Below are 15917 nucleotides of genomic sequence, written 5' to 3'. Positions count from 1 at the left end.
CAGGAGCACCCTCCACTGCTTGGAGGAATGCTGTCTCAGCCCCACAAGGGGCATTCCTCCTCCTGCAGCTGCAGAGTATCTGCATACCAAACATACCTTCCCTGTTTCCAAGACCTTCGGGGACTGGGTCCTGCCATACTGCCTCGGTCCCAGCAGAAGTCGGCAGTCCAGCTTGTGCAATCAGTAACACGCTGCTTTGGGTCCTGGTGCCAACTCTTCCCTCTGTTGAACCTCATTCCCTGCCCTCTCTCTTCGTCCCCTCGTTCAGCAAGGTCAGGAGCTCGGCTAGGACTGCAACCAAGAGTAAGCATATCTAGTTAATGGCTGCTTCATACTAGCTCCAGGTGAGAAACCAGAGAGGCAATACCTTACACCGGCAGATTGGCAGGTTGTCCAACACGGGGGTGAAGGGAGGCAGCAGCAGAGGTAGAATCATAGAATGGTTTGTGTTAGAAGGGGCCTTAAAGATCATCAAGTTCCAACCCCCCTGCCATGGGCAGGGACACCTCCCACTAGACCAGGTTGCTGACAGCCCCATCCAGCCTGGTCATGAACACCTCCAGGCATGGGGCATCCACAGCTTCTCTGGGCAACCAACCTCACAGTAAAGAATTTCTTCCTAATACCTAGTCTAAATGTCCCCTCTTTCAGTTCAAAACCCTTCCCCCTCCTCCTATGGCTCCACTCCCTGATCAAGAGTCCCTCTCCGTCTCTCGTGTAGTCCCCCTTTGGGTACTGGAAGGCTGCTATAAGGTCTCCCCGGAGCCTTCTCTTCTTCTCCAAGTGGAGAAGAGATGGCAAGTGCAGGCATCGAACCACCGATGACTGGTCCGTGAAGGTCCCCTGTGAGGTGCAACGTTGAAGAGGTTCTACTGGAAACTTCATAACCAGGTTTAATTAGGGAGAAGCAAGGGGTTCACAGCCTGGGTCTTGCAAGAGAGGGCATACCAGGCTTGCCCAAAGAGGTCTGCAGCTCCCTCCAAAGGTGAAATGAGCAGAGAACGCTTGGTGGCCCTGTAGAGAGGCCATACTTGGTGATGGGCAGGGAGACAGAGAGACTGCCAGGCTTGGCCAGGGGGATTTGGCTGAGTGAGGGTGACCACAGTGGAAAAAGAAGCACCATCCAGGAGGTCCCATGGTGTAATGGTAAGCACTCTGGACTCTGAATCCAGCGATCTGAGTGCAAACCTCAGTGGGGCCTGGTCCTTTTGGCTCCCTCACCATGCTTACACCCAATTCCCTTGACTTGCTCTTGGGTCAATTCTTTGATGCACTCACATCTTCCTTCTTTTCCTGCGCTTGCAGCACTGGCACTGACATCAGTGACCCTTCTACCCTGTGCCCACCAAGTCTCTGCAGCTTTCGTCAGAAATGGCCAGCGCTCCCTCTCTGCTGACTTCTGCTTGATGGCTGCTCCTGGATGAGGGCCTCCAGCAGGGCCTCAGAGAATCACACAGCAGACAGGGTGGAGACACGATGCAGTCTGAGCCTGAGCCCAGCTCAAAGCAAGGCCAAGTAGAGGCCGTTTTTCATCCTTTGTCTGGTTGGATGCTGCACATCTCCAGAGATGGAGACTCTGCAACCTCCCTGGGCACACGTTTCCCATCTTTGACCACCACTGTTTGTGGCAGTACTTGTATTTCCAATTCTGTCCAGTGCTTCTTGCTCTCTCCGTTGCTCTGAGGCGTTTCTGACTTTCCCTTGCCTGCTTGCTTATTTTTGGTGCTCCGGCTCAGGGAGCTCCACCCACAGCTGGGAGTGCCCCATGCAGGGGGGCAGACTCACTGTCATGGGAGAGAGCAGGTTCTCCTTCTTCCTCTCCCTTCCCTTCCCTTCCCTTCCCTTCCCTTCCCTTCCCTTCCCTTCCCTTCCCTTCCCTTCCCTTCCCTTCCCTTCCCTTCCCTTCCCTTCCCTTCCCTTCCCCAGGCTAAGCAACCCCAGCCGTCCCAGCCTCTCTCTGTATGACAGATGAGCCAAGTCCTTAATCACCTCAGTGTCCCTTTGGCAGGGCTGACAAAACCTCTAGCTGTGCAGAAGTGGGAAGCAGCCACACAATGACACCCGTGGAGCCCCTGTAAGGGGACCTAGCATGCAGACGTCCAGGTCTCCTGCAGAGGAACAACACTTAGCAGAAGGATTTCCACTTGCTGCTGGGAATAGATGGAGGAAGAGAGAAAGCAGAAGCAACAGCGTTCAGTCAGAGGAAGACGTGCACCTGTCCCAAAGTTTGTGCAACTCGATCAGCAATGACTGCTGAGAGGGTTTGGTGGCGCAGCGTGGAGGAGAGAAATGCCTCGTCTGAGAGACTGGATATTCCTTTGTGCTTAGCTGCATGCTTGCATGTAGGAGGCCCTGCTTTCCTGCTGAGCAGCTTTGGTGCTTTTTTGTCTCCAAACCTCCTGTGAGTAGCAAAGGGCATCAGCAAAAGGAAAAGAGGTATAAACCTGACTTCCAAATACCAGGACTCTGCCGGAGATTTATGCTCAGAAAGGCAACATGTCTTTGCATGTTGCAAAGGCACCCTCAACAACTCAGCTGAGCACACATATCCATATTTTTATGTTGTCATCTCAGCCCAGTTCATAAGCCTGCTTCTGTCCTCTGCCCAGGGCTTACTTGGGGCAGGAGGAGAAGAGTCACGGCTTCCTAAGCGTACATGCAAGATGCGCTGGGCACACTGGCAGAAGAAATGAGGTCAGCTCTTGAATGCTTTCAGTGATGGAACTCACTCATGGCTGATCCTGAGAGATATCACAGGGCCATGATCACAAGGCTTTCATTTTCATTTTTGGTGTTTCTCTTTCCTGGTTGCTTACTTTTGCTGCTCTAGTATAAATGCTTGGAGCTCTATTCACAACTGAGTGTAAGCTTGAGTCAGAGGCGAGTTGCTCTTCCTTTCAGAGGTGTTGGCCAGCTGAGGCGGGGGGGAAACAAACCACCACGAGTCTCCAGCTATGCTGCACAAAGTCTTTAATGAGAAGGAGCAAATGCGGTGGCACAGGGCAGAGACCAAGACACACGTCTGCAGGGAGGCAAAGAAAATGGCCCGCTGCCCAAGGAGAAGCTCCACACAAAGCGCTTGCCTTTTCCCATTCTGCTCTACCTGGTGGCAATCGCAGCCCACCAAGAGCAGTCCCTAACTCCAGCACCCTCTCCCCATCAGCAGGAGATTCAGCAAAGCAGAAAAGAACGAGCCCTTTCTCAAGGAGCTCAGAGCAAATCGGAGCCAGGGGAGGCACGGCGAGGCCTGCCATGCAGTGAGGAGCAGCGGGCGCAGGTCCCTCCTGCCTGCTGGGATGGGGACACCCAGCCCATCGGCAAGCCGTGGCCACACTCCTGCTGCAGAGTTCCCGTCTTCCTTCCCGCTCCAAAGGGGATGATGCGCCGGCTTCAGCAGTTCAGACTGCAGCGGGGGATAGGCAGACACAGCCCTGACCCCCCCAGACCAAGGGAGCCCCCAGAAGAGATGGGAACCCCCCCGGTGCTGAGGGAGCTCCCGACAGCAGCTGACAGAGAGGATCCCACGGCTGTGCTCTGCGGGAAAGAGGTGAGGATGGGGCCCGGCAGGGTCACCACCACCGGGGAAGCCTCGATGGCCACCGTCGAGTCAGCGCAGCGGGCGACGCAGGGCTCGCTGCAGCTGCTTGCAAGTGGGGTTGGGCCACAGGCTCCGCAGGGGCGTGGGGGACAGGGTCTGAAGCAAGACATCTCTCGGTGAGGGAGGCAAAGCTGAAACACAGAGCAGGGAGGAAACACGGACTCCAACATCAGCCTGTCTATTGTTTCTTCCACTCTCGCTGAAGATATACTTTGCTGCCATGCACCTCTGTTTTGAGCTCCACATCCAGAAAGAACCTGCAGCTGATTTTACTAACGCACACAACACCCTAGGGCTAGATCTGAAGGACTGGGAGCAAAGACCTGCCTAACTGACTACCGATTCCACCAGGACCTCCTCCTGCGTTTCCTGGTACGATAGCATGGGTAAAGATTGATGAAATGGACCCAGCTCAAACAGGCTGGGTTGAACAGCTATCTCAGAAATCACCTCTTATAAATGCACACTGTGCCTACAGCTCCCACAACACTCACTGTGCCCTCCGAGTTGCGCGGGACGGGAAGGCTGACCCCCTTTGAGATAGGACCCAGCACAGTGGGTGTAAAGCGCCTGTGGAAAGACTGATCACATTCCATCCCCAGAACTAACACTGCTGCATTGAAGAAGGCACTGGATGAGCTTGTCCAGTTGGTTAGAGAGCACGTGCTGCAGGTGCAAATTCTGGTGGGCAGACCTCCCTGCGGCTGAGCCCCATTGATCCCCTTCTGCTTGAAAGAACCCCTCCCTTCCCACCTCTCCCCGGCCACCACCATCAAAAGGCAAAGAGGTGGCAGCCCTCAAACAGTTCTGTTGTAGGGCCAGGCTGAGGCAGCCCAAGTGTCAGCCTGAGTAACCACCATGACAGCAGTTCAGCCCACGGGGAGAGATGGAGCGGACTCGGGCTTACCTTGCTCCTTGAGGAAAAGGAGGCAAGAGAGGAGCATGCGGAGCCAGGAGCAGCGCAGGCTTTTATGCTGCGTCCCAGAGCCCCATGGGGCCACAAACATTCCTTGCTCATGAAGCATCTGAATACCTAGCAGTTACTGCTCGCTGAAGCCCCAATGGTGATTAAGCCCTGGCCTCTTTCACCTGAAATGTTTTGCTCCAGCTGCATACCATCGAATGCCAATATATTTAATTTGTGTCCAGGCCTGCAAAAACCCACTGGCTCAGAGGTCTCAGGCTAGCTGGGCAGAGATTTTACGTGGCTTTCCATCACACGGATGACACTTGTTCCGTCACCTTCTTCACGGTGAGCTTGGCCACCAGTCACGTTATTCAGCTATTAGGGACGCCTCCAGTCAGCTCTCAAGTGCTTTCAGTCCAGGGGCTCATGCTGACCCGGGGAGATACGCCTCTCCAGCGGGTCATTGTAGGCTCACAGGAGATGGTGGGAGAAGAGACTCATATCTCCAGGGATGTGGCAAAGCTCAAGGGCAAGGAAAAACCATTGTGGGCTGAGGGCAAGCTTGAGGGCCTCAGGGACCTTGCTTACGCTCAGCAGGCTCTGCCAGAACCTGTCTTTTCTGCCCGCGAGCCCAGGGAACAAAGGCAGTTTCTTCACGATGAAGAGCAGAGGGTCGGGCAGGTCCCTCTCAACTAATCTCTCCCTGGGATCTCCATTGCCATGTACCCTGATGACTTGACCAGGCCCTCACGCTTCTTCCAACCAGGGGGTTGGGCTCAGCTTGGGAAGCGGAGAACCTGATGGAAAAGAGCAAATCAGCGCGTAGGAGGGTGATCAAAGAGATGCCCGCGTCCTCCCCTGAAGGGGAAAACCCGCACCCAAATTGACCTGTTTTGCTCAGTGAGTTCACCCCGGAGGCCAAAGGCCGGATGGTCTGCTTTTGAGGAGAGCCTCAGGGCAGGGAGCCAAAAGCTCATGGCTCTCTTTTCTGGGTAAGGGATGGGGTGGCTCGTTCCCTGCATTTCAAATTTCAAAGGGACATGGGATCGGTCTCCCAGAGCACCTGGGAGTCATTGTGATGTGGAAGAGTTGGGAAAAACCCTGAGCTCCAGGCAAACATGACTCATCATGCTGTGGACTTCACTGGACACGGTGGCCTGGCCTCAGATGTGCCAGGGATACCAGAGCTCATAGGCTCATTCCTCCCAAAGCGGCTGCTTTCCTCTAGGCTATTTCCACACATTTTAGCACCATTCCTGAATCAGCTGGTGCTTCTGTGGCTTCTCGTGCTGCCGCTGCCGCCTTCCAGGGCATTGCCTTTTGTTGGCTGCTCAAGAGAGCATGTGACTCAGTGCACCCCGGAATAAGGAAGGTTAGAAGGGACCTAACTAGAACTAAGTGCTAAGTGACCACCAAGTGACGCTTTCCTCAAGGGCATTTCCTCAGGTTTTAGCACTGTTCCTGAAACAACGGTCCTTCTATGCAATCTCCTGCATTCGCTCTGTTCCAAGGAATTGCCTTTCAGTGGCTGCTCAAGGGCTTGTGTGGCTCAGTGTACCCTAGAATAACAAAGGTTGGAATGGACGTCTGCAAGTCTTCTGCTCCTATCCACTGCTTCCAAACCTCCCCGGTACCTCAGCAGTCTCAGAGCCTTATCCCATTCACTTTTGAACACTGCCACTGTCTGAGAGCTCATTGTTTCTTCATCAGCTCTTCCAGGTCTGCACCGTGCCCCCTGTCATTTCCTTTCCCAAAAAGACAGCTGGCATGAGCCTTGTTGCAACTTGCGATGGTGGCCTCATGCCCTTTTGCAGCGCACCTCTCAGGAGGCTCTGGCTCCATGCTTTCCATAACCTCCTGTAGCTAGTGGGAGACAGCAGTTCCAGCCCTTCCTCCCCACTTTGCTCACCTCCACCAGGTTCCGCAATCTTAGTGCCATTGGCTTCACCCCATACGTCATGTGCTCCAGCCCTTAACGTTCTGCCTGGTCCTCTGCCAGTACCTCTGCCCATGACAGACCGTCACCAGCTCTCTTGTTCCAGGGGACGCACCAATCCAGATGTGGCCTCTGCAGTGCCAAGGGAAGGGCAATGATCGCTCCCCTCAGCTTTCATCAAACAGCTTCAGTTGGAAAGGACCTTTTGACACCACCCACTCCAACCACGTATCCACCTAACAGTTACACTTTCACCTGGGCAGGGACTCGAGGCCTGGTCCCCACCATAGCAGCCAGGGGATCTCACAGCTGAGCCTCCCACACTCACAAGTGGGCCACCAGGAGATGGTAGTGACAGTGCCAGTACTGGTGAGAAGATGCCGGGGTTTGGGGCTAAGGTCTGGAGGTGGACAGGAAGGAACTATCAGGATTGGGAGTGAAGTGTTCCTCAGTGATTTACAGTGAAAGCTGCGCTGGGACAGACTTTCCCTCCTCCTCCTCCCAGCTCTTCTGCCCAGAAGAGTGCTTTCTAGTCACTGGCATGAAAGTGAAATGCAGAGCAGGCGGCATTTCATGCACCCACTGAGCCCTTGTGCTCTCCATGGTGGCGTGGAGCACACTAAGATCTCCTGGCTAGTTCAGATCCAGAGTAGAACTAGGTGGGTCTTAAAAGTGGGTGTTGCACTACACGTGCAAACTGACTGCCACCTATCTTTTCTGTGACGTGCTTTGTAGCTGTTGCTATTTCAAGTAAAACCGTTTGATTCACATAATCTCCATGAAAATCATAACTAGAGCCTCACATCTAATGTTCTCTTTTTGTGTTTTTTGGTGGGTGGAGGTTATTCTTAGGAGACTGAGCTGGTGCGCGAAGGTTTTGTGCTCATGCGACAATCTCAAATCACTGTCCTGGGGAAAGGGCTGTGTTCAGTAAAGGGATTTCCAGAATGCCTTTGTTCTTGGCTTTCTTGTTAATTGGGTTGAATTAAAAGTTTTCATGCAGTCTGTACAATGGTACATTAAGAGCCACCACTTCTCTCTCTCATTCTTAGCTTGGTGGTCACGTCCTGCTTTAAAGCCCACCTGGTTCTAGGCGTCAAGCCAGCTCTCAAGGGTTTTCCATCCACAGACACAGCTAACAGTGAGAGACATCTCTCCCTGGCGGTCCCTGTAAGCACACAGTTGACAGGTGGTGAGATGAGAGACGTCTCCAGGGATGTGCCAAAGCTCAAAGTCAAAGCAGGATCCCTGTGGGCTGGAGTGAAGCCCCTTGTGGACAGGAGTGAGGGCCACGAGGACCTTGCATATTCTCCTCAGCTCTGTCACAGCCGGGTTTTTTTCTGCCCATGAGCCCAGGGAAGGAAGGCTATTCATAATGACCAAAGAGCAGACCAGAGGGGCAGGCAGGTCTCTCTCAAGTCTCTCTCTCCATGGGACCTCCGTTGCCATGTACCCTGATGACTCGACCAGGCTTTCATGCTTCTTCCAACCAGGAGTCTGGGCTCAGCTTGGGAAGCGGAGAACCTGTTGGAAAAGAGCAAATCAGTGCGTAGGAGGGTGATCAAAGAGATGCCCGCGTCCTTCCCTGGAAGAGGCCCGCACCCAAATTGACCTGTTTTGCTCAGTCAGTTCACCCCAGAGGCCAAAGGCTTGGATGGTCTGCTTTTGAGGAGAGCCTCGGGGCAGGGAGCCAAAAGCTCATGGCTCTCTTTTCTGGGTAAGGGATGGGGTGGCTCGTTCCCTGCATTTCAGATTTCAAAGGGACATGGAATCAGTCTCCCAGAGCACCTGGGAGTCATCGTGATGTGGAAGAGTTGGGAAAAACCCTGAGCTCCAGGCAAACATGAGCCGTCGTGCTGTTGGCTTCAGTGGACACTGGGCCCCTGTCTCAGGCGTGACAGGGATACCAGAGCTCATAGCCTCATTCCTCTAAAAGTGCCGCTTTCCTCAAGGGCATTTCCTCAGGTTTTAGCACCGTTCCTGAATCAGCTGCTACTTCTGTCTAATCTTGTACTGCAGCTGCCTTCCTGGCCATTGCCTTTAAGTGGCTGCACTGGAGAGCAGATGCTAGGGTTATGGGGTAAGGTCTGCTGATGGGTTGAATGGAAGTTTTCTTGTCTTCTCTATAGTGATACCTCAAGGATTCCCTTTTCTTTACCTCATTCTCAGCTGAATTGTTTCATCCCACTTTAAAAACCCATCTACTTCTAGGTTTGATCTGCATGCACCAAGAGGTCGGAGTGTGCTTCATCTGCCACCTTGGAGAGCAACAGGGCTGCTGTGTGTAAGGAATCCACCTGCTCTGCATTTCAGTTTCATGCCAGTGACTAGAAGACCCTTCTGGCCAGAAGGCCTGGAGAGAGGAGAGAAAGTCTCTTCCAACACAGATTTCACTGTAAATCCTTGGGATGAGTCTTCACTCCTAACCCTATGGCTTTCTCCATCCTAGTCTGTTTGCTGCCATGCCCACTCGCAGGTCCAGCCAGGAGCAGGTCCGAGCAGGTATTCCCAGTGGGCACTGTATTGGCTGTATGTGGCCAGGCGTTGGTATGGAGGGCAGCGGGTGGCCTCTGTGAGAAGGGGTAAGGGGCTGCCCTGTGCTGGACCCAGCTGGATAACACTGAGCCATCAGCCGAGTTTGTGGCATCTGTGATGGAGCTCCAGGATGAGTTGCTCCTTCCCTTGCCAGGCCATGACCCTCCAAAACCAGTTGAGAGTGGCCTCTGCCAGAAGTTCTCCTTGTCTGTGAGCTAGCAGCAGCAACACGGCATAGGTATCTGCAGGTGAGCTGCCTCCTACCCGAGTACTTGGTGGGCCAGAAGGTCACTTGGATGTTGACTGTGAGATCCCCTCTGGCTCTGCGTGTGATGGGCCATCCACAGGAATACCACTTGCCCTAGGTGCTTGTCTTAATTTTGTAGTGGATGCCACTGCATGGTATATCTTTTCATATGCGAACACCACTTGGTCCAAAGGAAGTGGACAGCCCACTAGAGGAGATCTGAGAATATGCAGCTGTGACAGTGTTAAAAATGGCAGCTGACAGAAAATGGTGCGCCCCTTGTATGTAGGGGAAGGTACTTCATGGTCAGATGTACTTGCAGGTAAACGGGAAGGGGCAGCTGGTCCCATCAGCCAATCACAACAGGCCACGTGGCGGGAGAGGGGAGAGACTAATCATTAAGACCCACATTACTCACAAGTTGCAACAAGGCTAATGCCAACTGTCTTTTGGGGAAAAGAAGTGATGGAGGTGGCGGTGCAGCCCGGGAAGAGGTGCCTGGGAGACAGTGACCTCTTCAACAGTGGCAGTGTTCAGCAGTCAAAAGTTCAGAAGAAAAGGCCTAGAGCCTGCTGAGGTGACTGGAAAGGTTTGTCTGCTCAGAGCAGGAGGTCAGCCAGAGGACTTCCAGAGGTCCCTTCTAACCTTCCTTATTCCGGGGTGCACTGAGTCACATGCTCTCTTGAGCAGCCAACAAAAGGCAATGCCCTGGAAGGCGGCAGCGGCAGCACGAGAAGCCACAGACGCACCAGCTGATTCAGGAATGGTGCTAAAATGTGTGGAAATAGCCTAGAGGAAAGCAGCCGCTTTGGGAGGAATGAGCCTATGAGCTCTGGTATCCCTGGCACATCTGAGGCCAGGCCACCGTGTCCAGTGAAGTCCACAGCATGATGAGTCATGTTTGCCTGGAGCTCAGGGTTTTTCCCGACTCTTCCACATCACGATGACTCCCAGGTGCTCTGGGAGACTGATTCCATGTCCCTTTGAAATCTGAAATGCAGGGAACGAGCCACCCGATCCCTTACCCAGAAAAGAGAGCCATGAGCTTTTGGCTCCCTGCCCTGAGGCTCTCCTCAAAAGCAGACCATCCGGCCTTTGGCCTCCGGGGTGAACTCACTGAGCAAAACAGGTCAATTTGGGTGCGGGTTTTCCCCTTCAGGGGAGGACGCGGGCATCTCTTTGATCACCCTCCTACGCGCTGATTTGCTCTTTTCCAACAGGTTCTCCACTTCCCAAGCTGAGCCCAACCCCCTGGTTGGAAGAAGCGTGAGGGCCTGGTCAAGTCATCAGGGTACATGGCAATGGAGATCCCAGGGAGAGATTAGTTGAGAGGGACCTGCCCGACCCTCTGCTCTTCATCGTGAAGAAACTGCCTTTGTTCCCTGGGCTCGCGGGCAGAAAAGACAGGTTCTGGCAGAGCCTGCTGAGCGTAAGCAAGGTCCCTGAGGCCCTCAAGCTTGCCCTCAGCCCACAATGGCTTTTCCTTGCCCTTGAGCTTTGCCACATCCCTGGAGATATGAGTCTCTTCTCCCACCATCTCCTGTGAGCCTACAATGACCCGCTGGAGAGGCGTATCTCCCCGGGTCAGCATGAGCCCCTGGACTGAAAGCACTTGAGAGCTGACTGGAGGTGTCCCTAATAGCTGAATAACGTGACTGGTGGCCAAGCTCACCGTGAAGAAGGCGACGGAACAAGTGTCATCCGTGTGATGGAAAGCCACGTAAAATCTCTGCCCAGCTAGCCTGAGACCTCTGAGCCAGTGGGTTTTTGCAGGCCTGGACACAAATTAAATATATTGGCATTCGATGGTATGCAGCTGGAGCAAAACATTTCAGGTGAAAGAGGCCAGGGCTTAATCACCATTGGGGCTTCAGCGAGCAGTAACTGCTAGGTGTTCAGATGCTTCATGAGCAAGGAATGTTTGTGGCCCCATGGGGCTCTGGGACGCAGCATAAAAGCCTGCGCTGCTCCTGGCTCCGCATGCTCCTCTCTTGCCTCCTTTTCCTCAAGGAGCAAGGTAAGCCCGCGTCCGCTCCATCTCTCCCCGTGGGCTGAACTGCTGTCATGGTGGTTACTCAGGCTGACACTTGGGCTGCCTCAGCCTGGCCCTACAACAGAACTGTTTGAGGGCTGCCACCTCTTTGCCTTTTGATGGTGGTGGCCGGGGAGAGGTGGGAAGGGAGGGGTTCTTTCAAGCAGAAGGGGATCAATGGGGCTCAGCCGCAGGGAGGTCTGCCCACCAGAATTTGCACCTGCAGCACGTGCTCTCTAACCAACTGGACAAGCTCATCCAGTGCCTTCTTCAATGCAGCAGTGTTAGTTCTGGGGATGGAATGTGATCAGTCTTTCCACAGGCGCTTTACACCCACTGTGCTGGGTCCTATCTCAAAGGGGGTCAGCCTTCCCGTCCCGCACAACTCGGAGGGCACAGTGAGTGTTGTGGGAGCTGTAGGCACAGTGTGCATTTATAAGAGGTGATTTCTGAGATAGCTGTTCAACCCAGCCTGTTTGAGCTGGGTCCATTTCATCAATCTTTACCCATGCTATCGTACCAGGAAATGCAGGAGGAGGTCCTGGTGGAATCGGTAGTCAGTTAGGCAGGTCTTTGCTCCCAGTCCTTCAGATCTAGCCCTAGGGTGTTGTGCGCGTTAGTAAAATCAGCTGCAGGTTCTTTCTGGATGTGGAGCTCAAAACAGAGGTGCATGGCAGCAAAGTATATCTTCAGCGAGAGTGGAAGAAACAATAGACAGGCTGATGTTGGAGTCCGTGTTTCCTCCCTGCTCTGTGTTTCAGCTTTGCCTCCCTCACCGAGAGATGTCTTGCTTCAGACCCTGTCCCCCACACCCCTGCGGAGCCTGTGGCCCAACCCCACTTGCAAGCAGCTGCAGCGAGCCCTGCGTCGCCCGCTGCGCTGACTCGACGGTGGCCATCGAGGCTTCCCCGGTGGTGGTGACCCTGCCGGGCCCCATCCTCACCTCTTTCCCGCAGAGCACAGCCGTGGGATCCTCTCTGTCAGCTGCTGTCGGGAGCTCCCTCAGCACCGGGGGGGTTCCCATCTCTTCTGGGGGCTCCCTTGGTCTGGGGGGGTCAGGGCTGTGTCTGCCTATCCCCCGCTGCAGTCTGAACTGCTGAAGCCGGCGCATCATCCCCTTTGGAGCGGGAGGGAAGACGGGAACTCTGCAGCAGGAGTGTGGCCACGGCTTGCCGATGGGCTGGGTGTCCCCATCCCAGCAGGCAGGAGGGACCTGCGCCCGCTGCTCCTCACTGCATGGCAGGCCTCGCCGTGCCTCCCCTGGCTCCGATTTGCTCTGAGCTCCTTGAGAAAGGGCTCGTTCTTTTCTGCTTTGCTGAATCTCCTGCTGATGGGGAGAGGGTGCTGGAGTTAGGGACTGCTCTTGGTGGGCTGCGATTGCCACCAGGTAGAGCAGAATGGGAAAAGGCAAGCGCTTTGTGTGGAGCTTCTCCTTGGGCAGCGGGCCATTTTCTTTGCCTCCCTGCAGACGTGTGTCTTGGTCTCTGCCCTGTGCCACCGCATTTGCTCCTTCTCATTAAAGACTTTGTGCAGCATAGCTGGAGACTCGTGGTGGTTTGTTTCCCCCCCGCCTCAGCTGGCCAACACCTCTGAAAGGAAGAGCAACTCGCCTCTGACTCAAGCTTACACTCAGTTGTGAATAGAGCTCCAAGCATTTATACTAGAGCAGCAAAAGTAAGCAACCAGGAAAGAGAAACACCAAAAATGAAAATGAAAGCCTTGTGATCATGGCCCTGTGATATCTCTCAGGATCAGCCATGAGTGAGTTCCATCACTGAAAGCATTCAAGAGCTGACCTCATTTCTTCTGCCAGTGTGCCCAGCGCATCTTGCATGTACGCTTAGGAAGCCGTGACTCTTCTCCTCCTGCCCCAAGTAAGCCCTGGGCAGAGGACAGAAGCAGGCTTATGAACTGGGCTGAGATGACAACATAAAAATATGGATATGTGTGCTCAGCTGAGTTGTTGAGGGTGCCTTTGCAACATGCAAAGACATGTTGCCTTTCTGAGCATAAATCTCCGGCAGAGTCCTGGTATTTGGAAGTCAGGTTTATACCTCTTTTCCTTTTGCTGATGCCCTTTGCTACTCACAGGAGGTTTGGAGACAAAAAAGCACCAAAGCTGCTCAGCAGGAAAGCAGGGCCTCCTACATGCAAGCATGCAGCTAAGCACAAAGGAATATCCAGTCTCTCAGACGAGGCATTTCTCTCCTCCACGCTGCGCCACCAAACCCTCTCAGCAGTCATTGCTGATCGAGTTGCACAAACTTTGGGACAGGTGCACGTCTTCCTCTGACTGAACGCTGTTGCTTCTGCTTTCTCTCTTCCTCCATCTATTCCCAGCAGCAAGTGGAAATCCTTCTGCTAAGTGTTGTTCCTCTGCAGGAGACCTGGACGTCTGCATGCTAGGTCCCCTTACAGGGGCTCCACGGGTGTCATTGTGTGGCTGCTTCCCACTTCTGCACAGCTAGAGGTTTTGTCAGCCCTGCCAAAGGGACACTGAGGTGATTAAGGACTTGGCTCATCTGTCATACAGAGAGAGGCTGGGACGGCTGGGGTTGCTTAGCCTGGGGAAGGGAAGGGAAGGGAAGGGAAGGGAAGGGAAGGGAAGGGAAGGGAAGGGAAGGGAAGGGAAGGGAAGGGAAGGGAAGGGAAGGGAAGGGAAGGGAAGGGAAGGGAAGGGAAGGGAAGGGAAGGGAAGGGAAGGGAAGGGAAGGGAAGGGAAGGGAAGGGAAGGGAAGGGAAGGGAAGGGAAGGGAAGGGAAGGGTGAGGAGGCACCTTATCCATGTCTCCAAATACCTGGGGCGGGAGGGATGACAGGCAACGTAAAGGAGAATGCCATCTTCTTGTGAGGAGAAGAGGGAGAACTTGCTCCCTCCCATGTGTGTCAGGTCTCTGCCCTGTGCCACCGCATTTGCTCCTTCTCATTAAAGACTTTGTGCAGCGTAGCTGGAAACTCGTGGTGGTTTGTTTCCCCCCCCGCCTCGGCTGGCCAACACCGCTGAGAGGAAGAAGGAGAACCTGCTCTCTCCCACGACAGTGAGTCTGCCCCCCTGCATGGGGCACTCCCAGCTATGGGTGGAGCTCCCTGAGCCGGAGCACCAAAAATAAGCAAGCAGGCAAGGGAAAGTCAGAAACGCCTCAGAGCAACGGAGAGAGCAAGAAGCACTGGACAGAATTGGAAATACAAGTACTGCCACAAACAGTGGTGGTCAAAGATGGGAAACGTGTGCCCAGGGAGGTTGCAGAGTCTCCATCTCTGGAGATGTCCAACATCCAACCAGACAAAGGATGGCCTACAGGCCGTAAGCTGCAAGAGAAATGAGGGTGTCTCAGTTCTTATTTACCAGGAACATCGTTACACCCAATTCCTGTAAACTGCAGGGTGTCTCTGCAATGGTGGAGCCTGAACAGGGTAGGTCACTGTCTCCAGGGGGACTGCAGATGAGACAGGCAGGCCTTTGCGCCATTACATAAAGAATAGATGAACGGAGCACCTCTCTTATGAGGAAAGGCTGCAGTGAGGAGCCCAGGAGACCTCCCAGCAGGCAGAAAGCACTGGTCTCAGTTGGTCTCTAAGATGCAGGGAGGCAAAGGGACTGGCTTGAAACCGCAAGGGGGAAAGCTGAGTATTTTTTGAGCAGGACAACCTGCCAGCAGAAGAAGATGTAAGAAAGCCTGGAGCCAGGCTGAAGAGATATCTGTTTGCATTGTCCAGGAATTGAAGCCGGGTCAACTGCTTGGAAGGCGGCTGTGCTCAGCACAAGTCCACCAACGCACCTGTGTGCAGTGCTGCCTCCTGCTCCTCCAGATCAGAGCCTGGCTGGCCTCCTGCTTCCAGCCTCACACAGACTCACTTCCTCCTGAAATCACACTCCCACCCCCTGCCACACCCCCACCTTCCCCCCATGGCAGGACATCTGAGATGCCTGGCTGAGGACAAGGCACTGGGAGCTGCCACCATAGCTCCTGGTGTTACACCTCTCAAGGCTTCTGGAAGGCTGGCACCAGGTGCCCGTCATGCTCCGTGCAGGTTGCAACTGCAAATCTTTGAGTGAAGGCTGGCACTGGAACTCCCCGGGAGCAGGGTGTCATTGCAGAGGGCACGTGATGAGCAGGGCAGAGACAGCTGGAGCAGGTAGTTGTGGCCGAGTGGTGAAGGCGATGGACTAGAAATCCATTGGGGTTTCCCCGCGCAGGTTCGAATCCTGCCAACTACGGGGCGCAGTCCCCTTTTGGTCTCCCTGCAACTGACCAGGCTGCAGCTGTGGGACTCGGCTCCATGTACCTGGTGCCCAGGGAGACAGTAAAACCCCTTGCCTGCAGCACTTGTCCGTGCCCCTCCCCTGAAATTCCTGCACGAATGGGAAATCCTGCTCCCTCCCCTGAAATTCCTGCACGAGTGGGAAATCCTGCTCCCGTTGACAAGGTAGGCAAGTTGAGGGCAGCAGAGAACGGACCAGTGCTGAGTATGAGCCACGAAACAGAGGGCCGCTGTTGTTGCTTCTTGAGCAGAACTTCAGAGCCTCTTCTCACCTGACACGCCAAGCAGCACAGCCCCAGCAGCTGTCTTCCCTATCCCTGAAACTACAGCAGCTCACCTCCAAAGACAGCCTGCACAACATGGCCCTCGGTGCTAAAGATGAAGGGAAGACACCTCATGG

At 54.3% G+C, this 15917-nt stretch overlaps 2 non-coding genes across 2 annotated transcripts; both read left to right on the top strand.

Moving 5' to 3' along the window:
* The first annotated feature begins 1129 nt into the window (after window positions 1-1129).
* On the top strand, window positions 1130-1201 carry TRNAQ-CUG (transfer RNA glutamine (anticodon CUG)). Its single transcript has one exon. It is a non-coding gene; the product is annotated as a tRNA-Gln (tRNA).
* Window positions 1202-15391: 14190 nt separating this feature from the next.
* Window positions 15392-15473, top strand: TRNAS-AGA (transfer RNA serine (anticodon AGA)). The gene has a single exon. It is a non-coding gene; the product is annotated as a tRNA-Ser (tRNA).
* The last annotated feature ends 444 nt before the right edge of the window (window positions 15474-15917 follow it).

Source organism: Numenius arquata, unplaced genomic scaffold, assembly GCF_964106895.1.
Source record: "Numenius arquata unplaced genomic scaffold, bNumArq3.hap1.1 HAP1_SCAFFOLD_90, whole genome shotgun sequence".
Classification (NCBI taxonomy): Eukaryota; Metazoa; Chordata; class Aves; order Charadriiformes; family Scolopacidae; genus Numenius; species Numenius arquata.
Note: the sequence above shows the minus strand (reverse complement) of the source record. Positions and strands in the feature narration are given on the sequence as shown.